Raw genomic sequence first — 25,092 nt, 5'->3', positions numbered from 1 at the left:
ATAATTTATTATTGTAATTTTATGTTTATGAGTGTGCATTGCCTACATGTATGTAAGTGTACTTGTGTTGTGCCATGGAGGTCAGAAGAGGGTGTCAGATACCCTGGAACTGGAGTTATGGATGGTTGTTAGCTACCACGTGGGTGCTGGGAACTGAACCCAGGTTCTCTGCCAAAGCAGCCAGTGCTCTTAACCTCTGACCCATCTCTCCAGCCCCAAATACTACATTATTTCACACTATGATAAAACATATGGCTAATTACAGCTTATATTTCTTAAAACAAGATATTTCGGATTATAAAAAGGTAAAAAAAAATTGCAAAAACTAGGAGGGAAATAGTATAAAGAAAATTTGGACAGTGCCAATTATATAAAAGCTTAAATGTTTTTCTTCCCAAAGCAGTATAGTATGAAAGCAATTTAAAGACTTATTTATATATTTATGTTTGTCACGAAATTGTGAATTGCGTGATCTTTTCACATAGACATCATCTTTATTTTGAAGAACTGATGTTAAAATCATACAGCAAGTACTGTCTTTTGTTAACTGTTTTTTCATTGCTTCCTTTTCTGTCCTTTTAATCTCATCCTATGACCTACCATTGCAGCAGCAAACTTTCAGTTTCAAAGGAATCTGTTATCTTTCCTTTAGCTGAGGTTTTCAGTAAAAATTATTTGAAAACAAAAAAAGAAAACCCTAGTATTTATTGAAAACTCTAATTTGACTTCAATTAAAGAATACTTGCAAAAAAATTCTCCATGTGGAATCATGAAGTTATTAGTTTACTAGACTGTAAGAAGATAAAATTGGACATGAAAATACTAATCATATAGGTCAGAAACAGAAGGTGAATCATCTAGCCTCACTGGAAAAAATGAATAAAGAAACAAAAGCAGATCCAAAGTCTACAACAGATTTTATATGGTGCCAATGAATAATTTTAATAAATCTGGAAAAAATAAAATTCCTGATTTTTGGCAGAAACATCAACTTGAAGTCTTTAGAGTGCTTTCCCTGCCAAGTACAAATTTAGGCTCTAATAACTGAATTTCTTGGATGCATTATTTAACCAGTCTTATTTAATACTTGAAGTGCCAAGTTAGTTCAAGAAAGAAAGATCAAAGTATCCCGGAAATTTCATACAAGTTGAAGAATTTTGAGATATAAACCAATATTAGACTTACCAGCTTAATTGTATTTGTTTTACTTAAGTATTTTGATAATCTAGGTTACTTATTACTGCATAAAAAAGACCACTTGACTACATCAGCATTTTAAAAGCTTTTATTCATTTCAAGATTTCAGAGAGCATAACCACAAACTATCACAATTTTTATTTATGTGCAATGTAATACAATTTAAACACGACAAATAATAAGTCAAAACATCCCTGAGCCAAAAATGAAACTGATATTAGCTACATTGGAACTATGGCACTCTATAGAATCTTATCTTTATGCAAGAATATCTTTAGCTGATAGAAGGCACAGCTTATGACAAATAATAGTTTAGTCCTCTTATGATAAATAAATAATACAGCTTAGGTCAAATGTTCTACCATTGTCTAAAGTTGAACAGATAACTGAGAGTGGAATTTATATTACTTTGTAAATATTATCATCTATGACCTCAGGGAGATTAACAATCACACTATAAGAATTTCCATAATGAGATATGAGCCAAACAAAATAAGAGCACATAACAAATATTTTCAATTATAGTTCTCAGTTTATAACACAGGAATGAATCACACTATGAAATAATTCCAAGCACAGGTCCATGACAAAGGTGGTAGAAATGAGGAAGAGCTATGCTTTTAAAGATTTGGCTTTTATACACACGATTTCTTGCTTTATTTAAAACCTATGCATTTACTAAAAATTTTAAAGGTTTCGCTTTTAATTTTTGTAAAAATTTCTTTGCTTATTTTATGTGTATGAGTGTTAAGCATGTATGTAAGTGGACCTGTGTCATTCAATGCCCTTCCGAAGAGTTATAGAGTGCCATGTGGGTCCTGAGAGTCAAACCCAGGTCCTCTGCAAGAGCAACCAGAGCTCTTAAACACTGAGCCATATAACCAATCCCCAAGTTACAGATTTTTTAAAAAAGATTTACTTCATCAAAGTTTTCCAAGATTGTGTGCATAAAGTTCCAGTGAGAAAAACCACTAACTATGCCAACTTTCCTATTTATTTCCTTTGAAGATTCCTAAGCCAAGTTTGAAAAGTGCACTCCAAATGATTGTCATATTTATATTTGAAAAGCTATAATAATTTTTAATCAAAACAAAATTTATTTTTATTATGTTTTCCCAACAGTTCATTTCTTGCATCAAATCCAAACTGGCTAAAATGTTTCTCACATCAAAAACCTAAGGGAAAGCCTTAAATTCTAAATTACAAATTTTGTAATATGTGTGTGTGTGTGTGTATGTGTGTGTGTGTAGACACACATATATATACACACACATATATATAGGTTTCTATATTGTTAAATTTCATTTCTTTCATATGATCTGGAATTTAATTTTATGCATAGTGATGATCATATTTATACCAGAGAGTAAAATTTACTTTTGATAAAAATGTAAATCAGAGCACAAAGACCTTTAGAAACTTACTTCTGCCAATTCACTCCAAATGTTACATGGAATACTTAGTAAAGATGATGGGGGGGGCGATGTAGTTTTATTTTCCTGGAATAAAGAAAGGCCAAACTTGTGAGACCAGCATGCCTCCAAAATATTACAAGATTAGGAAAACCAGAAAAAACCACCTTTTCTCAAATCTGTATAGGATTGTCATCCCATGTCTCAATGCCTATTCCTGCATCCTTGCAACCCTCTTCATATCTCCTCACACTGCAGCTGAACTTCCTATTTTTCCTGAACCTTCTCTCATCACACCTCCCCTTCCTGGATAATGCAGGATAATAATCTCAACTCAGAATGATTGACTTAAACACCTCTTCAAAATCTCGGTTACCCTGTAGGGTAGCATATTGCAGTTTCTGGAGGTGAATGTTAGGGACGTCTTTAAAGGGCCATTATTTGGGCTTCTAGACATGATGTAGTGGAAAGACATTTGAAACCACATAGACAACAGTTGAATTCTGACTTGCATTTGACGTCTCTGTGACCTTCATAAATTAACCCTGGTGAAAATAAATTATCTCGGCATAAAATGAAAACAGGCATGGAGATATTGTCATTTCTCAAACATGTTGATTCTTTACATGGAACTCCAAGGTAACTAAACACCACTTTTTTACTCTTCTTGTAATTTTTTTTTAAGTTTTGTATAGTCTTAAATGAAGTAGACATGTACAAGACCTGTTTGTTTCTAAAATGTAAGGGTTTAATGCACAAGCTTCCTTTGAATTTTCACTGTCCTTTTATGGTTTGATGTGTTGTATTTTCATTTTATTCAACTAGGAATATCCTTCATTAAAGAATTTATCATTGACCAATGAACTATTTAGATATCTCTTGGCTGTTTTCTGATTCTTTGTAGACATTTCTTCTTTTAACTCTGTGAAGTTAATTTCCAGTATGATTTCATTAAGTAAGAAAACATGATCTGTGTAACTTCAGTTTTTTTAACTGGCTGCAGATGTGTTTGAGGATGGCATATTATCTGTCTTAATGTAAGTTACACAGAGTTTCATACTATATATATATGTTCTGAAATTGTAATATATATGCATATAAAATATATGACAATTACATTCAGTGGGTTTTTTTTCTAAAGATAGCTGTATCCTTGTTGCTTTTCTATCTTGAAGATTTATAAACTACTGAGTGAGATTATTGAAGTCTGTAACTAAGTTTTCTACTTGTTTATTTTTAAGTTTAAGTTTCACCTTCATGCATTTAGAAAGAATAATGTTATATGGCCTAAATTAGGGACCATTACACCTTTCTATTGTTTGATTTTATAGTCACTATGAAATTTTCCTTAGCAGTTCTATGGTGTTTGTTCTGCATTATTTTGTTTTATTCCTCTCAAGTGACTACTCTGGCATTAATTGAATGACTGAATCCTTCCAAAACTAGTTTTCCCTAGTACATTTTTGCATTCCTCAATTTCCTATTACTTTATTGGTCGTAGATGACAATATAAATTCATAATTTGAGGATGCCAGTGTCTTTCTATGAATATTTACTTTATTATTTTTAAGTTATGTGTGCTGTGTGTGTTTGTGCACATGCATCCAGTGTTGGCTTTACAGGTGGTTATGGGTGCTGGTAATCAAACTTGGGTCCCCTGGAGAGCAGTAAGCATTCTTAACTGCTGAGCTATTTCTCTAACCCTACAATTCTTAAGAGTATATAACTTTTTTCATGTTTGCTTTTGTTTGTGGGGGGAGCTTGGGTGTTACTCAACTCTATGAATTTCTGACATTTATTTGGGCTGTTATGCCACTTAAATTTAAGGTAATTATCGATATGTTAAAACTTCAGTCTGCTTCATTATCATTTTCTCTTTGTTTTCCTCTGTTTCTCACTTCTACTTTTCTACTTTGCTTTCCTGTTTGTTACAGGAAGATTTTTTTAATGCCATTTGCATGAATTTTTTTGAAGTTCATACTGGGCAATGATGTACTATATGCAAATATGTTATCATAGTCTACTGGAATCAGTACTTCCTCCTGTAGAGTGAAGTATGGAATGTGTACTTCTATTTAGGCTCTTTTACATTGTCTATTATCAGTTATCACTTTTTGGGTAATAAAATGACTTTATAATGCTAATTTCAATAATTACATATGTGTATTATGTTTGTTTTTATATACAATTGCTCTTCCTTAAATCTTGATGCATTAAGATGTTTCTTTTTAAAATTATTTTCTATTTAAAGAGTTTCTTGTTAACAAGTTTTAAGAATAGACTGTGGTGTCTTTTAGGTTTCTTTCATGGGGTGTAGTTATTTCCTTCCTTTCTGATGGATGGTTTCACCAGGCATAGTGTTTGTCCTTGGTGGATCTTTTCATTCAGCACTTTAAAATATTCAGTCTCCTTTCATGGCTTCATGTGAGAAAGTCACCGTGGACATGCCGATTCTACCATCCATTTGGAAATGTAAAGAATAATAAAAGCCAAGGAAAATCTTTAAATGGCAACAAAGTTAGAATATGTTAAAACAATATAAAGCTACAGAAAGTAAGACAATAAGATAAAGCCACAAAGAAGGACAAACAGGTTGACGGAAGAGAAACAGAGCTCAAGTGCAGACATACATCTCTAGACCTGGTGTATGACAAGATGCAAACTAATTTTCCCCTTTTCAACAAAAGTGGAACCTCAATCATATATCCACATAAAACTAACCACTACACTATAACAAAAACAAAATCAGAGCCAAAGACAGTGCTCACCTAAAAATATAAGACCAAAAATAATTTTTTTTTAAATCCAGAAGGTTCACTAAGTAAAACCACTCCTGACATGGCAATAGACAGATTGCTCAAACAAGATTCTAAACATTAACCACAAAGTAAATTATTTATAAATTGAACTGTGCTTAACCTCAGAATTTATGTATATATGAGCAGATATTATCAATAGAATTAAAACAGGAACAATAGCTTGAAAAAATGTATTAGCTATGAATGTATCCACCGAGGATTCATAAATTTGGGAATTAACAAGTAAAGTTAACAAAACGTTTTTTAAATAACATGTACAAACTTGAAAATGTATTTGATGAAAAGAAAATACTCACATAGGGAAAAATAAGTGGAATTTTCTTTTACCACCAATTATGCTGGAAATGTAAATTAAAACCACAATGACAAGAATTACCTAAAAGAATTACCATAGCAACATTATTTTTAGCAGCTTAAAATTTAAGGTATCCATTTCCAGTGAATTTAAAATAGATTCATAATATTTCCATTGGAATGCAATTCAATAATTCATAAGAAAAATGAATGGACTCTTGCTAAATATTGGCTAATTTCACAAGCAGTGCTGTATTTAAGAGCTGGCACAAAAGAATTTATTCTGTATGATTTCATTTATAGTAAACTTAAAAGAAGATACAGCAACTCAAGCTGAAGATTAGATTAGTGCTTGCGTTTGGATAGAGTGATAATGGCAAGAAGGCATGAAAGCAATTTCTAGAATGTTAAGGTTCTGGTGATAGTTACATCAGTATATTCTTTTTAAAAAAATAATCCTTGATCTGTATATGTTTCATTTTATTAATATGCCATCAACAATAAATCTCATTATATATTTATATAATTAGGAAACAGTTTATAAGCACTGCCTTCCCAATTATATTTATTCTGCTTTCCTGTTGTCAGGAAACATGATCAGTCAAGGAGATACACATGAAAAAAGAATATCTTCGCAATCCAGCAATGCATGTTCCCAGGTCAAACGGACCTTACCCCACCATAAGAGGGAGGACAACTTATTTTCTTTGTGGTCAGGGTCAAAGTATTAAAGAGTGAGAATGTTTTAGTCACTCAAAAGAAAACCCAGTGCACCTGCATGCTGCATCCATGCGGCTCCTGGTCCTCATCATAGTGCAGAGCAGCTCTATTTCAACAGAGATCTGCTCCTCCAGGGCACTCAGGGAGTCTCAGTTAGTTGTATTTGTTACTATAATTCATTTAGAGATTTTGAATGGGCATAAAATGTAAGAATTCTCAATAATTTCACCCTAAAGAATGATAAAATTTGGTCATATGACACACATATTTATTTTAAAATTTGGATTTGTCCCAGTTTGACTCTGCACCAGGAGACATATCTTGTTAGTTAATTCATGTTTTACCTATTTCACCTTACTAACACTCTCTACAATATCCTTGTCATATGAAATCAATACCCACTAAATAATTAGCTCATATTTTTCATCAACAGAAGTGCTTTCTTTTAATGGCAATGATGCATGAGTATCAGCAAGCAAATGATTTGTCCAGCCCTTACCAGACACAGGACAGATCAGTCAACTGCCCTGTGCTTACCCTTGTGTACATAGCGCTCATCATTTCTTGATTGCGTTTTCATTCAGCAATCATTCTTGCATTTATAAGCATGTTTAATTCCAATAGATAGGCATAAAGGTTTTCTGGGTCTGTTTCAAAATAATGATCAACAACCCAAGGTAATTGAACTAAGAAAAATTAAAAGAAAATATAACCACCTCTTTCATTTCCATTTCCAAAATGTTGGGATAAAAGAAGAGAGAATGAAGATAAGTATTTGGCTGTTCAGTTTCTAAACTATAATATGGAAAGGGTAAAAATGACATTTTGGAAAACAGTTTAATTCCAATATTGATTTCCTTTTGTTCATTTTGTTTATAAAAAGTCAAATTTCTTTCAGTTTCTAACAATCTTTGGTAAAATAAAAGTTTCTCAAAAATTTATGAATAAAATGTAAAATACAAGTCCATATTGCAATTTATTTAATGCATTAAGATAATCTGCACTAGATGTCCACCAGCTGATAATGAAAGTATTGTACATTTAAATAATTGAATATTATTTGGCTATTAAGAGAAACAAATATGAAGTCTCAGATAAAGCGATGAAAGTGGAAATAATCATCTTGAAGTAACCCAAACCCAGAAAGACAAACATTGCATATTCTCTCTCATAAGCAGATATGTTTCATTTGAAAATTCCTTAGTGATCATTAAACTAATAAATGGTCATGGGCCTGGTTCAAGGGAGGGGAAACAGAATGCAGTGATATAATGGAACTAGGAGGCAGGTTTAATGGGATGAGGAATAGGAGGGTAGGGTGGAAGACAGAGTAAGAGGAGGGAAAACTAACACTAAAGAACTTCTGAAAAAGTCATATGGAAACCTATTATAGAAGCATCTTTCAATATAAACACATACAACTTGCGAAGAGTTTAAATGTAGCTACCTAGAACGTGGACTCAGCAGACCTACTAGGTACCACAGACTTGCAAATGAAAAATTTCAATGCCAGGAATGGGCTCCCTCTTTTGGAGTTGTTGACAAGAGAGATCCCCTATAGCCTCAAACAATACTGGCTATTGCCATTACACTTGGTTACTCACCAGAAGTTGATAGTAAAGCCCTATTGCTGAAGACACTACATACCTAAACAAACAAGGAGTTGCAGAACAAACAAGGAAAAACTCAAGCTGGTACTAACCTCAGAGCGTCATCTCTGCTGGCTAGCTTTCACAGTATTAGAAGGTACTATGTTTGTTACTAGCAGAGAAAGGTATATATAAACCTTACCCAGCTGTTAACCTTGTGAGCTGTAGTAACAGCTAGCTTGGCAAAATATGTCCACTGGTGCAACAATGCCATGAATTTTCTGGATATAACCAATGACCTTCTAACTGGATTTAAGGACTGCTTCACAAAAGGGAGCCCATATCTAGTAGTCTTATCAGGGCCTTAAGAATCTGTGGCTAATCATGTGATAGGCCATAAGGGAGAGCCTACAGCTATCATTCTGTCAAATTGACATAGTATTAAATAATAATGACTTATTGTTATACTCATAGATTAGTGTATCTCTCAGCTCTCATGAGAGATTATTCTTGTAGATGATGACAATTAACATAGAGACCCACAACTGATCAACATGCACAGAAAAGAAGACTGTGAAGTGTTCAGCCTTAAATGGACTACATATATCCCACCAACTTCTTCCAAAGCTAAGGAATCATTGTGGAAGAGGGTTGGAACAATTGTAAGAGGTGGCAGATGAATACAAAAAAACTGTGCTGTCTGGACACCACATGGTAGTAGCAAATATGAACCCTCAGCACTTAAGACAGAATGTGCAGACCTGTGCAAACCCAAGCAAGACAAGGGCCCAGCATGGACGGAAGAGGTAGGAAGGAAGTCCCAGTCCTAGTTAAGGATCTATTATTGGTAATTGATGGGTGCTGGGAGAGGGAGAGCCAGTTTTCCTTACTGGTGTGATGCTCTGTTGTTTGACCAGACTCAAATGATAGACTCACATCCAAGAGCATTTAGGAAACACAGACAAGACTTGCTACGCCTTTAAAAAGGCAAATAATATTAGAAAACATGAATTTGCTGGGGGGGATGTCAAAATACATTTTTTGAAATATCAATTCATAAAAATATTTAAATATATATTTAATCTGCATTATTTCAAGTGAAAAGAATTAAAATTAAGTAAATATAATTATGTGAATCAAACAATTCATAAAGCGACAAACTGAAATTAAACATTTTTAAGTGCTATAGGCCTGATGGCTGAGCAGTTAAAACCACTTGCTGCTCTTCCAGAGAACCCGAGTTCAGTTTCCAGCAATCACATCATGGCTCCCAACCATCTATAACTCTAGGTCCAGGGGATCTGATGCCTTCTTCTGACCACAGGGCTCCAGACACACATATGGTGTGCATACATACATGTAGGCATGTGCTCATATGCATAAAATTAACTAAATAAAGTATGAAAATATACATAACATTTTATATTTTCTATATTTTTTTCTAAGAAAGCAACACAGTAATAATCTGACAATTTTGGGACTCTAACTTTATAAAATCACTACTTTCTTGATTCCAGAGGTAAAACAATATGACATGCAAGAGCATCTTGTTCGTCATAGCCATCTTGTTCTTATTACCTTGAACGTAACAGTTTGTTTCTCATTACCACACATCAAGGCAGCCAAACATACTTTCTATATTCTGTGCTGCTTTAGACATTATTGTGGATTTTACTGGTAACTCTTTAAGAGAAATTTTTCTATAAGCTTTATTATTTCCTCAAACTATGAAATGTGAACAAATGAAAATTAGAGTAAAATGGAATTTGACTAAAGTTTGTAGCAAGAATGAGACCCCAGGGAATTTAATGTTCCTACACTTACTTTTAGAAAAAAAGATTAATATTACAGCTATCACATCAGTTTAGTTTCACATAAAAATACAACATATTATATATTACAGTTATACATATATCAAATATGTATCATGTATAACATATATACTTGTATTTATAATATATACATGAAAAACATATATGCACATGTGCATTCTACAGATATAGATACTAGATAAATGATAGACAGATTGCCAGACTCAAGACACAGTGCAGATATTCAATAGATGGTAGCTATCCTTTTATAATTATTTCTAATAGATAAAGTTCCCATTGTGTACCTGTTGAATATGCGACTATAATCTGATGCAAACTATAAAATCAAAATCAATGTACATTCATTTCTTACTACTAGTACCAAAATTTCAGAGATAGTTAAGGTACATTTTCCCAAGAATGAGCTCTTTCAACAAATGCATTTTATTTTATGCCCAACTTTTAGGAAATAAAAAAATCTGCAAAAATAAAATTAAAAGAAAAGAGATTAATAAAATATAGCAAGCAATTGAAGAACAATATGAAGGTACCAAGGGAAAACATCAATCAATATTCCAACACCACATCAATGGCCAGCACAGCACACAGCAGTCATGCAGTAGTGGTACTTTTTCTTGGGGGCAATCAACAGCTACCTAATTGGACTAAAAGCCTACTCAATAGGAGGATCTCAAGTATGGTGTGTAAACATAACCAAATACACACGGCTGGAGAGGTCATAGATCTTAGCGAAAACCCCAAGACTGTCACATCCCTAGACTAATGTAAATTCTTTCTATGTGCAAAATATGTATCCTTATATTTATAGACAAATACCCCATTTATCAGTCATCAAAAAAGCTTATTTTGCATTGGTGGAGACTATTACCAAGTACCACAACTGGTCACAAACAGACATTTTCTATGAATTTCCCAGGCCTAAGTGAAACATCTACAATGTAACTTCTACACCTAAGGCACACAGAACATAGAACAGGGGTAATGATGACAACACTAATGAGTCAACTCTCATTAATGAAGATCTCTCATGCAACAAAGGGACAGGAACACAAAAGGTCACAATGACCAAAACATAAAGATTAAGAGTCTGCAGATTGCTGGCCCATGGATAGGACTCATATATTAAACTTCACCACCGAGAGCTCAGGGGCTATCACGGAAGAGGCGGAAAGATTGTAAGAGCCAGAGAAGAGGTTCATGACCATATGAAAACAGAGCCTACAAGCTCCTGAGAACCTGTTCATATAATTCAATGACAATGCTGTCAGCATACAAAAGTCCCATACAAACTCAGGCAGATAAAAACCCAGCATAGAACTGGGGAAATGAACAGCAGACCCCAATCTTAGTTGAAGAAACATTGGCAGCTGATTACTACTGGGTGAGGAAGAGCTGATCTTCCTAAAACAAGAGACTCTAGATAGGCTACCTAGACCCCAGTGGACGGACTTGCACAAGGAAACATCTAGGGGCACTGACTTGGCACACTGGACCTTAATATGGATGACAGAGTATATGGTTCCAGTGGGGAGGCTGTAGGAGCATGCCGGTGGGGATGGGGCCATAAAAATGATTAAGATTGTTTGAGATATTCTTTATAAAATACACAAAAATTAAAAAAAAAAATTTAAAAATTTAGCAAGCAAAACACTTAAAGAGAAAAAAATAATAGGGTGTAAAAATGTAAATAATCCCACTCCAAGTGAAATGATACAGGCAAACAACTCAACTTGTTTTCCTTGGTTCTCATCCAAACAGAATGGACTTTTCACAGATTCCATATAAATAGGTGTAATTTGCTCTATTACATTAGTTTACCGCTGTCATCCACTCTTATCTTCCACTTCCAGTGGTGAAGTACACAGACTAGATAAAAATAAGTCGACTTTGTGCCTATAAAAATTGAGAAAATGAAGTTTGTGTACAAAACTTGCAATGAAAGAAGTCCTCAACCCATCACATACACTGGCTTTTCTTACCAGTCTACATATTCTTAAATTTAGAGCTTGCACTTCATTTGTTTTGGTTCTCACAGTAACTAGAACTTACAGGGTATTCAGTTAAAGAATTTGGGGTGAACTGAAAGAAATCTCAGTTTGAAAAGAGGATGGTACTGAATCGTGAAGCTCTGTTTCTGTGTGCCATTTGGGACATAGCAAGTAGATCATATTTCATCTCTTTGGAATCTGCAAGCCTGTTGGAAACATATTTTTGACATGTGTGTTTATCCAGAATGTGGGTGTGAGGGTGTAAATCAAAGACATGAAGAAGCAAGTGAGAGAATGAGGAAATGGCCTGCTCCTCATAATATTCTGAACTGGTGGTCTAAGAAGCTTAACTTGTAAGGAGTTAAAACCTCAGAACCAATACATGATAAAGCTAATTTAATTGTGATGTCACCATAAAAACCCATATGAAATATTAACATTTTGAGCTGTAATATAGAAAAGTTAAAACACCGTTTATGTCACAGAACAATCTACATATTCTATTAAAGGTATGAAAATAGAGTTTAGGGTGAAATTTTTTAATAAATAATGGGGCAGTCGGGGGAGCTAACTGGTAGGATTGGGGAATTGAGAAGAATAGGGAATTTTTCAAATGAAAAAGCATTTTGGGTACCTACTATTTTGTAAGCCACTTTAAAAATTATGTTAAAAATAAATCATAGGAGCAAGGATATTAGTAAGGAAGAAAGGGGGGGAAGTGGGAAAGAAGTTTACTTTCTTTGCTCCACTAATTGACCATGAATAAAAACAAAGACAGCACTTTAGTCCACTTTCATCTCTGGGACTTTCAGCTAGCAGTCTAAACAATTATTTACTAAGTTCCACTGAATGAATGTACAGTACATCAATTCGGAATGGCAATTTGCTTATACTCTCATCAAACTAGGTATTACGAACTCAAAGTGTTTTAAAGATTTCTGGAGTCTTATCTTCCTTCTGAAATACCTGGTGATTCCAATGTATGAAACCTCCTGCTTGCTTTCATTGTTAACTAGTGAGAGCCCAAGACTGTGGAGAGACAAGGCTACTTCATGATCAGCCTGTTCCATTTCTTCTGCTTGAAGTGCTTTGGAAACCAAAGCAACATCATCTGTGAAAAGGAGAACTCTCTGGCGCCCATCAAGGAAGGATACCCAGTGTATCTGGATGTTTGCATCATACGGAAACTGGCCACACTCATCCTGGAGAAAACAAAGGCTTTGCATTAAACCTGGGCCTCAATTTTTATTTAAAGTTTAATACAGTATCTGGAAAAAAATTAGAAAAATTTAAAAAGCATGATTGTAAGATGGAAAAATCTAACCATCAAAATGACATAAGGCCATAATCCATGTTTAAAAAATAAATAACAGTAACACTCATCAGGGTCAGGGATATGACTCAGTGGATAAAGCACCAGCTCTGCTAGCATGAGGATTAGAGTTTGGATCCCTAGGCTGGCAGATGTGGTAGCTGCTCATAGTCCAAGCAGCTGGGAGGCAGAGACAAGATTTCCAGAACAAGCTAGACTAGTCATATTGGTGAGCTCTGAGTCCCACTGAGAGACCCTGTCTCAATAAAGTGGAGAGCAACTGAAGAAAATACTGCCATCAACTTCAGGATTCCACATGTAGGCACATACATGCACTCACATACATGTGCTCTAACCCACATGCAAACACACATACACACATTTACATACCACATACACACAAAGAAAAACCCCACCATTTTCTTCCTAACATTGACAAAGATTAGTGTCTTGCACTTTGGTTTGAGTTTCCTAGTTAGTGCTGAAAGGCTGAGCAGGAATATGAGCATCTTTTGTTGACCTCAGTGCCAACAAACATTTACCTGTCTCCAAGCTGGAAAACAGTTCCTACAAGGAGGCCCAAAGAGATCACTGTTAAGAAGCTGTGATGGTGCAGTCTAAGTTATAATGGAGATCTCAGGATGATAGAGATGCTGCTGGGGCTACAGGGAGACCCTGTCTCAAAAAGCCAAAAAAAAAAAAAAAAAAAAAAAAATTTAATTAAAATAAAAAAAAAATTAAATAAATAAATAAATAAATTATAGTTAGAGGGAGATGTCCTGCCTGGCTGAATAATGCTGCTCCTATAAGCCATTGGTAATTAAACAAAAGACAGTGCGAGGTGTGGGACAGATGATATTCAATCACTGTCCTGTTTGGCTTTAACAATCAAAATGAAATGCTTCTTTTAATTAAAATAAAAAAAAAATTAAATAAATAAATAAATAAATTATAGTTAGAGGGAGATGTCCTGCCTGGCTGAATAATGCTGCTCCTATAAGCCATTGGTAATTAAACAAAAGACAGTGCGAGGTGTGGGACAGATGATATTCAATCACTGTCCTGTTTGGCTTTAACAATCAAATTGACAGCTGAGAGTCATTGGAAAGAAGAGTCTCAATTAAAGAATTGCCTAGAACAGATTGGACTGTGGGTATATCTCTGGAGAATTGTCTTGATTGTTGATTAATTGATGTAGGAGGGCCCACCCAGTTCACTGTGGGTGGTATCATCTCTAGTAAGGTGGTATTGTACTGAAGAAGGTAGCTAACCATGAACCTTGGAGCAAGGCAGAGTGTGGGCCAGAAACCAGCACTGTATTGATTATTGATTGACATAGGAGAGCCCAGCTCACTGTGGGCAGTGCTATTCCCTGGTCACGTGGTCCAGGACTCTGTAAGAAAGCTAGCTAAGCATAGGCCTGCAATGAAGCCATCAAGCAGCATTCTTCCATTGTTTCTGCTGTACTTCCTTGGCAACAAGAAAGCTCTCTGGTTGGATGTAATGCAAATATATATAGAGAAAAAAAATCTCTCTCTCTCTCTCTCTCTCTCTCTCACACACACACACACACACACACTTCTGTATGTGTTAAGATTTACATTATAAATATGACAATACATGATAATCTTTTTGTTATATTTTTTATTTAGAACTATTTGTGTGTGTGTGTGTGTGTGTGTGTGTGTGTGTATGCGTGTATTGCCTGCATGTGGGTAAGTGCACCCATGTCGTTCAATGCCTGCAGAGGTCAGAAGAGGCTATCAGATCCCCTGGGACTGGAGGTATGGACAGTTGTTAGCTGCCATGTGGGTGCTGGCATTCGAACCCAGGTCTTCTGCGAAAACAACCAGTATTCTTAACCACTGAGCCATCTCTCCAGCCCCTACATGATAATCTTAAGTAATATCTAAATACATTGATTGAAGACTTGCATTTTAGGTTGAAACTCCTATGATGATGCTAAAAAGAATGGATTAAGCATCCAGGTCTCTAAGCACATTATTACTTGATAAACCAGTCTATTTCAATTTAGGTAGTCAGTTTATTGACTAAGATGCCATAAAATTAATAATCTTTTTTTTGGTTTGGTTTGGTTTGGTTTTTCAGACAGGGTCTCCCATAGCCCCAGTCAGCTTGCAACTCACTTTGTAGACCAGACTGGCCTAAATCTCACAAATATCTGCCTGCTTCTTCCTCCCAATGCTGGCACTACAGACATTTGCCACCATGACTTTTTGACTAACAGTGTTTAAAATATATTACAGAAAAGAGTAAGGTAAAAAAGAACGGCAAAGACAAATTTGTAGCATTAGAGAATATTCCCTGTCAAAATGAAGGAAAAAATTTCTGCATCTTCTAGAAATTGTAGTACAGAATGCATTCTCTTTATTTATAGAAAGAAAGTGTGAATGATTTTGCTGTTACAGGGATTTTTGGGGGGAAAGATGTCCACATTTCTCATTGCACAAAAATTAACTGGTTTAGTCCATTTGGGGAGGGGGTCTTTTTGAGACAGGTTCTCCCTGCAGCCCCAGATGTCCTGGAACTCACTAACTACATAGACTAGGCTAGCCTTGAACTCACAGAGATCCACCTGCCTCTGCCTCCCGAGTGCTGGGATTAAAGGCATTTTTTTTTATTACCCACCTTTATGCTTAAGTCTGGAAGCCAGACTTACCATTATTTCTGTGCATTTTGACTTCTAAAATTTCCTCATTAGTATTGACTTCTCTGATCTCAGCTACCTCAGTCCAAGCACTGTCCTCTCAACAGTACTTTTCTGGCACAGATTGTAGCTGTCCCCCCTTCCAGTAACGTACTCACAGGACAGCTGAAGGGAAACCCTTCTTGTTTCATTTTACTATTCCATCTTTACTGAAATGCTTTTTATTACTTTCATGCTATTCCTAGGAGTAAGTCCAAAGTCCTCATCACAGATAAAACCATCATTCCCCTTCTCATTAGAGCTGAGCTTTCCATCTTGGATCATCAAACTAATTCAACATGCTTAGAAATGTCAACATTCAATCTCTGTGTTAATCCTCAGAAGGAATATTTTTCTATGAAAATTGTACAAACATCCGCTTAGAGTTAAATATGTATATTCACATTTCAAAAATCGAAATCAATCATGCTAGCATATAACTGTAATACTAGCACTTGGGAGGTGGGGGAAAGAGAATCAGACATTCAAGGTCATCTGCAACTGCATAGAATGCTCTCACACACATAAGGACAGCACTAATTGGATTCATTAGGTTAAAATAAAATAATAAAATTAATAAAAAGTTAAATTAATGAAGACATGAAGTTAAGAGGGAGAGGTGGTGGTAAGGTCCTGGGAGAATTACAGTGGGCAGAGTGGGAGTCAGTATGACTAAGATATATTGTATACATGCATAAAATTTTCAATGAATAAGCAAAAATATTATTTTAAAAGAAAAACAAAGGATTCAAATTTATCTAAGATAGATATTTATAATACAAATGTGTAATACTATTATCAATTTCATTGTAATATTTTTGTTTTTGTAAGTTTTTTTTTTATCTTTTTGAGACAGGGTCTCCCTGTAGCCCCAGCTGTCCTGGAACTCACTATGTAGACCAGGCTGGCCTTGAACTCACAGAGATTTACCTGCCTCTGCCTCCCGAGTGCTGGGATTAAAGGCATGTGCCACCACGCCCAGCTTGTTTATAATTTTTAAGTCAAAGATATATATAACTTTCTATTCTGCCCTAAGATACAACATGTAAGTCTTCTGGTTCTCCAAATTTTAATAAAACAATCATTATACCAACTAAATTACTCAATATTGAATATATAAAAAGGTAAGCTATACTAGCTGCAAATTTTTAACTTCCTATACTCATTTGCCTTTGTTTTTCTTCTATTGTCATCGTTAAAAATACATTGACAACTCATGGAAACTAAACAAAAGACAAATAAACTGACAAATGTATATAAAATAACGTGTTCCAATGACCATTTTGTTGAGAATACAAACATAGGCAATAGAAGCTACTCACTTTGCACTTTGTTAAGGTAGGATCAATATTTGAACCTATAATTCATTCATGCATTCATTCAGTATATATTTATTCAAGTTCTCCTATGTGCCACTGAAGCAGCACATTTTGATTATCTGTAACAAATAATTTATATAAATTCAAGGGTATATTAGGAAAGAGAAAGAGTAGTCTATTGTGGTGGCACATATGTGTCATCCTTTCAGTTGGAGGCTGAGACAGGATTTTGAGAAATTCAAGCCATGCCTTAGTTACACAAACACATCCTAGAAGACCTAGTGGGGCGGCCTGGGGGTGGGGTACAAATTGCCTAGGAGTTAATGCTCAAATGAGTTTAATTATTTTGACTATATAGTAAAACTGAAGAAATCCAATTGCTTAAACTATAACACAAACTAGCTAAATATTTGATTTTAGTATTATTGATTTATACCATATATAAATGTTTACATATTTTATTCTTCTTCTTTTGTAGAAAGTGAAATATTTCAGGGCTGAGGGTGGAGTGAACTTTCTAAAAGTTTCTCAAATATTCTATTTAGCCCAAAAAGCCAGCAGCCTCCACCCACTTATGGCAATGTGTTCAAAGTGCAGTACTGCAAATCCTGTTTAATTCCAAAGTACTGCAAGTCAGATTTAGTCCTTGAGCTACATGCTGTAATTAATGTCATTGAAAGACATGCCAAGGAAACAATATTGTTACTGAATATGTAATTTCCCAAGTTTCAAAATTATATTTTCCTTAAAATTCATGGTTAATCTTTTGGGAAATCAGAAAGCTATCAACCACAAATAGGAAAAACAGAAATTTCAGGCAGTATATGCTAATTCTCATGATAAAAAGTGAAATGATATAAAAGAAGCATGTGAAATGGATTGCGTATGTAAATAATGTTAATTTGTATATTATTTTATATCAATTATCTTTAGAGCAATTTTATATTTAAAAACTGATATAAAATGGTATAAAATATCAAAGAAAGAATAACAGACTTTTTAAGATCAAATAATGCTACCTTATTTGTCAAAAAGATAAAAAGCCTATGGTCACCCAGTCATTATCATTCTATTAATAGCATCATCATCATGTTCCATGGTTCTTCTATTGTAAACATATTATCAATTATATCAACCATCTTTTGTTATAATTCTTTCAATTTTAATGTAATATAAATCAGCAATCTACTTTCAGGCCTGCCATATAAGCAAACACACATGATTATAAAATAATAAGCTACTTCTAACAACACGAACTCCAGATGTTTATTTCACTGGACATTTCATTTATAAGATTTTTTTTAACCCCAGGGAATAGAAAAGATCTTATAAAACAAAACTGTAATATTCTTTTATTTGAAAATCAGTTGCTATAAATTAGGAAAATCATGTACAAACCATCTCCATTTGGCAAAAATTAATCGCTAATTTTTTCCAACATAGAACACCCTATTTCCCAGTCATCGTCTCATGTCTTCAAGCTTCTGTGTTTTGACCTTTAACATAGGAAATTACAGGATGAAGGGGAGCGACAATTTACAATGAGGCAGAATTCTCTATTGTAATTGCCAATTTCCCTGGAATCCTTTCTCATTTGTTTGCTTTTATTCTGTCATAGTTGTTTATTTCCTTAGTAATGAAAACTAATGAAATTGGATTAAAATGTCAAAATAACAGGAAATGAATAACCAGTGTTTATATTTCTCAAAAGATCTGACTTTCCAGTCCCTTAAATAGAAAATGTAAGCCACATGCAAGGGAATCTACAGAAGTGAAAACCAGATTAAACTCCCATGTTGCTGAAAAATGTCATTTTTATTTTTAACCTCCAATTCTATGAATATTTTTCCTTCATTTCTTTCCCAAGCTATCCATAAAATGCCACAATTTAACTCTTCCCTAAAGTTTATTTTCACCTTCCTTCTTTTAAATATTTCATGTTTCTGGAGATTTATATATGTCATTTAATTTATGAAAAAGAAATAAGAATTGAGTGGAATCATATAATTATGTTTTTTTCTCAACATAATCTTATTTCACAACTATTAAGCGTCCATAAATTGTTACATTTTCTCGAATGATACTAAGAGCAGAACATATTGATGCTGGTCATTTCAAATGCTGCCATATTTTATATACTTCCCCCAAAAAAGATAACATAAATATAGAAACAAGACAACACCCAGAAAATAAGAAAATATTGGCTTATATTCAGAAAGCCTGGTAGAGTGTTACCTTAATACCACACACAGTCTGAACCTATGTGTACTCGATTACCACAAGATAAAAGTAATACCTTAAAGGTGATGCTTGGTTGCTGGAAGAACACATTGCAAGTGAGTACATTCTGTTGTATGACAAGCAGTGCTATCCAATATAGCCATCACCTGCCAGGCATAGTTAATGGCCACTGGAACAGAAAGCAAGCCAGAGCATAGAAAATAAAAATGGCAATTATCTGACTGGGAATTTCATATTATTTTTAAATGACAATATTTGATATATTTGGTTAAGTGAAATGCATTAAGTTTAATTTCTCAAATCTTTTCCCTTTTTAAAGTAGGTGCATTAAATTGCAAATGCTGTTTGGATTATGCTTCGATTAATAATATTCTAATGCAAAAACTGAAGGAGTTTCCTTTTACATGGAAAGTGGTTACAGAAATAGAAAAGTATGGTCTGGCAGCATTCCTGTCTCTGTTATGGAGAAGTTTCTGGTTATATGTTTTAACTTAAGGTGATTACTCAGAACATGATTTCCAATATATGCTGAAAAGTAGATTCTCCTGATACAGCATATGACAAAGTAGTCATGGCTTCATTCACATATAAGCAAGTAAGAAATTTCATTCTGAGCCAGAGTCACATTATGCAGAAGAAAGAATGTTGCAGGAACACCAAAGTAAAATGGTCACAAAAATTATATACATCTGTTTGACATTCTCTTTTAGGTTTCAAAAAACACGACTAAAATATATTTAAAGCTGTTTAGGCAGCATGGAAAAATTCTTGAATATAAAAATACATGTAATTGGTAAAATGCTAGCCATTTTAAAAATTAAAGAACAAGAATAATGTTGCCATTTCATATTTCCCAATCATTATCCTTAAATACAATTTTATTTTACTTTTATTTAAATCTTGGGCAAAAGAGGAGATGTAAAAATTAAATGGGGATTTCCATTTGTTACATACAGACAATTTTATCTTGATCTCATCCTTACCTGAAAAGTGTCCTCTAAAAGAGTTTGTAGGACCAATAGAAGCATGCTGTAAGTGGAGAAGGCAAGTGAGTGCTATCAGAGCATGCTATCAGAACCCTGGCATGGAGGTGATATTAAAATGTGTGTAGTCTAACTAATTGTGCTACATCATTGGGTAAGTTATGAAGATAGTGATTTTTTTCAGGGACAAAAACTTAATGTGTGAAATATTTTTAAATTTAGTAGCCTTAGCATAACCTCACTTCTAAGTTCTTATTAATTTTAGTGATCGCATGTACTGGATAGTCCTAGACATAGCTCTGTGCACTGGATGGTCCTACACAGAGAATGCCTCACCATACTATCATTTATACCAACAACAATGTCAAATGCTTTTCTCACTATCCCATTCTTTGGCATCATAATTTTCCTCTCTGACCCAATGTAGGCCTCCTGTCAGTTGATTCTACTGTTTTCTCACTGTACCTTGTATATGTCATATTCTCTTCCTTTCCTAGTCTACAGTGCGTTATTTAAAAAAAAAAAAAATCAGTGACCACGTGATTCTCTCCACCTGACTTGTATAGGGAACTCCACTACAACTACCTATTCCATATGTGGACCTAGCACCTGATTGTACTTAGAGAAACCAAACCTTCTGTCTTACTTCAAATTCTTGATTCTGATCTTCCAATCATGCACGGGCATTGCCAATCCAAACGTTCATTTTCCTGATCAATTTACCTCTCGTTTTACTACAGAACATATGTCTGTCTTCAAATTTCTCATTTCTTCCTCAGTTCATCTCTTTGAGAAAGTTGGCTTTTCTGTTTCACTTAGTAGGAAAATATCAAAGCAACCCTCATTTACACGCTCCACTATATAGCTCAATATCGATAACCACACATTCTGTCTTTAAAGGAATAATTCGTGCCTTTAAAGGCAACACTTCCCACTTGTATGCTCCTTCTATTCACTATGTAACTTTCTGAAGGGCAGGGCTCCTGAAGACATTGTCCTTGGTGTCCTGGTTCATTAGTCTAGCTTCTCTGTTTTATCATTCCAAATAGACAATGAGCATCCTATAATGCCTTCAACCTTAAGAGGATTTTGATCCTCTTCCAGAGGTCCCATTTCTGTGTTTGTTTTTCTATGATATGTTTGAGCAAACACATTTGCATACCGCATTCTCTTTTGAAGTCACTATCAGTTTCAACTGTATTCCTAAACAAAGGCAGAACATCAAGGGCTATAATATTACCAAAAGATAATTCATAGTTACTTAATTCCAGGCATGAAAATTCCATTTTACTTGAACAATCAGTAGAATTTTATGTGATGGTCTGTTCTCTTTTTCCAGATTCCTGCACACAGTCATTTGGTTTAAATAAAAAGGAAATCGACCCAACTATTATTCAAATATACAATAATACTAATAATTATGCACAAAGATACAGTTTTGATTAAATATTTAGTCATCAACTAAAATACCCAGTTTTCCTTTATAAACCAAGCTCTCAAGTTCACATTCAATAACAACTGAGGACGTGGCACCAGATATTGGCACGTTTCCTATGGTATATACCATAGGAATACTGCCCTAGATCTTTTAATTAAAATGTCATAGCTAAGTGTGGTAGTACATACCAATTGAGGCACTGGGGAGTGGAAGTAGGAATATTCGAAGTTCAAACCCAATCTGGGTCACACAGCATGACCATGCCACAATTCAGGAATTAACTAAGTAATTAAAAGGTATAAGTCAGTGTCCAGGTCTACACATTTCAAACATTCTCATCTATTTCCATATATGTCAGAAAGGTATCCCTACATAGAGTTTTTCTCAAATGATAAGTCTCAGTGAAAAATGGTAGACAATATTTTAAGATATATCATAGCCACCATCATATGTTTATATGTGTATTCAGTGTATTTGTGTATGTATAATATATGTATCTATTCCTAAATAAGCCTCATAATCATACATAGCATAAGCTAGACTTTTTCTCATTAAAAGTACTGAAATAAAAGAAAATTTAAAACATGAATGTAACTCCATATTTGACTGGAAACAGAATAATGTGATGAAAGTTTGGATAAATGAACAGAAAAGTCTTAATAAAAGGGTTACAATCTTTATTGTGGTCTCAGTCCCTTCATAATGTTGCCACAAAAACAGTGGGCCATGTGATAGACTTGAATTTGACTTGAATTTATGAAATATTAGAGTTGATCTATGGAAGGTGGACTTGCCATCCCCTCTTTGTACCTTATTATACCAAGATCCATTTCAAATCATTATGCTTAACTTTCTCAATATTCACATTCCTATAGCACAATATTTTAGATTGTAGATCTACAGCAAGAAAGATATATCTTAGAATCCTGTTTCCAAAATTAACTGCATATATAGCTATAAATAAATCATTTACCATTTCTGAACACCAGTTAAAAGGAATTTCATGTGGTCCAACAAAATGTAAGTGTGACACAAAATGTTAAGTGTGCACATCAGTCATCCTGCCCTTAGGAAATGCTGTTGTGTGTTCTTTGGGATGATGATGGTAGTGGTGGTGAGGATGTGTGTATTTAGTCCACCTCTTCTCAGAAATTCGCAGTTCCCGTCATCATATGAACTGTTCGGTCAAAAGTGCTCTATGAATTTTTAAGTCTTCCGTAATTTTTTCCTGCTGCAACTATTAAGCACAATATCTGCTCCTCATAAAAGTATATTTTTATTCTCCAATCAATCATTTATTCATAAATATTCTTCTGTGATTTAAATTTCTTTGATCCACAAAACCATTTCTGCCAACTGCTTCTACAAATAATATTGTTTTGCTTTTAGAATTTCCCATTTTCATTAAGTTTTCAATACTCATATCAAGAAGTTGGACTCTTTCAACAGTTCCCATATTCCTTTTGTGCTAAAATCCTTGCTAAAAAATTTTTCAATGCTTTTTGGCAGGATTCAATGAACTTTGAAATATCAGCACAAAATATGATACTTCTTCAGCTAGATGTGACTTAAGATCATTTTCATATATTTAAGAAACACAGTCATCGTTGTGGCTTCAATGATTAGATAAACACACAAACTGGGAGGCCACACCCACGGCAAAGCAGAAAAGGTCACGTCCCAGAGATTAGGCAACTATTGAATCCAATGGCAATATCTTTAAAGCCGAAGAGAAACAATGAAATAATTTATTATTTCAAAAGGAAACAAGTTTAGAGATTTTGGGGAAATCAATAGTTCTTTTATAAAACATTTAAGTAGATTTATTGATATTTTAAATCCATATTGCAAAAATCATGCAAAACATACAAATATCTCACTAGCTTCATCATTCTTTAATAATTTAATACTTTTCCAGACATATGGGGAAATGGGAGAATTCAAGTCCCTTTAATTTATCTGTGAGGATATTTATGGATGACAAGGTGGTTTCTTAGCAACAAAATATATTTGCACAAATTTGTAAAACTCTCTACCACAGAAGAGATAATGAAAACCGTCTTCACATGATTTTTAAAAAAAGAGAGTGTTTTGGATAAAAACATGATTACTATGAAATATAATTATATCCTTCCATACCATAGAATCCTTAATTTATGAATATGCATTTTTTATTTAGGATTACTCTCTTATTATTTAAAAAATTTAACATTTTTGATAATTTATTTTTGCTTAAACATAAGGAAATGCTATTCGATTTAAGAGAATTTTTTTCCTTTAGTGCTGTAGCTTTTTGTCAGTATGTTTAAATGTCAATTTTGTTTTTTCAAGTAAAATACCCATTTTATTTTGTGTCCTTATTTACTCCACACTATGCACATAACAAAAAAAAAAAAAAAACCAGCACTTAGTGCTAAGTTTAAAATACACTTTTCTGTTAATGGTGATATGAATTTAGCATGAATACTCACAAAAATTAAAAGTGCAGAGAGTGGACACACCTTTATCTTCCTACTGTTAGAAAATAGATTATTTTAAACATATTAACTAACTCATATATAAGGAAAACTAAAAAGTAAGGGATCAGTATCAACGTACTCTACAACTGTCAAAACTTAGAGTTTAAATTCTTACCTGCGTTTTGTTTGGTATGCAGTTATTTTTTAAGACAGTAAATTGTATGGCAGGCTCTCAGAATAAATCACACCCGGAGTAGATAAATGAGAGAGAAAGGAAAGAAGCCAGGTCTGCTTCACCAACAGGAGTTCTGCTCTGTACCTCGTAAGTAACTGTCTTTTTCTTTTGCTCTGAGAACAACACACACTCTGCTCCAGCAGGAAAAGCATAGAAGTTAAATAGAAAACCACAAGGTTATGAAACACTCTTACCCTCTGGGCTTGCAGGGCTGCTCTAGAGTCTCTGTTGCAGGCACGTATAAACAACAGAATTTCCTGTATCCTTTTCTGTGTGCAGCCCTAGCTCCCAGCCAACAGGATTATCCCAGCCTGAGGACGCTCCACACTAAGTCAGAAAGAACTCCCATTGGTTGTTAAGTTTTATCAAAACCAATGCACTTCTCTCTTAGGAACACAAGTGAGTTCACTCAAATAAAATCACATTTAATGCCCCTTATGTATTGTTATCCAATGCTTCCCAGAATACCCATTTAAAAATGTGTACTGTGGGTAGAAAGGAAAAATTCATCAACTGATCTTCAAAAATATTTAATATTTAATAGCAA

General features: G+C 34.2%; 1 protein-coding gene across 7 annotated transcripts in view; it reads right to left on the bottom strand.

The window, feature by feature from the left end:
- The window catches only part of Ccdc102b (coiled-coil domain containing 102B), a 129,870-nt gene extending 105,042 nt beyond the window's left edge, over positions 1–24,828 (bottom strand). For 4 of the 7 annotated variants that reach the window (XM_029559533.1, XM_029559537.1, XM_029559536.1 and 1 more), the window contains exons 1-2: positions 24,486–24,722; positions 22,040–22,132 (exon numbers count right to left, since the gene is read on the bottom strand). The gene's annotated coding sequence lies outside the window, so the exon portion shown is untranslated. The other 3 variants (XM_029559534.1, XM_017796069.2, XM_029559535.1) reach the window with 3 other exon arrangements.
- Positions 24,829–25,092: the final 264 nt, after the last annotated feature.

This window comes from Nannospalax galili, unplaced genomic scaffold (genome assembly GCF_000622305.1).
Source record: "Nannospalax galili isolate Female #2095 unplaced genomic scaffold, S.galili_v1.0 scaffold709, whole genome shotgun sequence".
Lineage (NCBI taxonomy): Eukaryota > Metazoa > Chordata > Mammalia > Rodentia > Spalacidae > Nannospalax > Nannospalax galili.
Note: the sequence above shows the minus strand (reverse complement) of the source record. Positions and strands in the feature narration are given on the sequence as shown.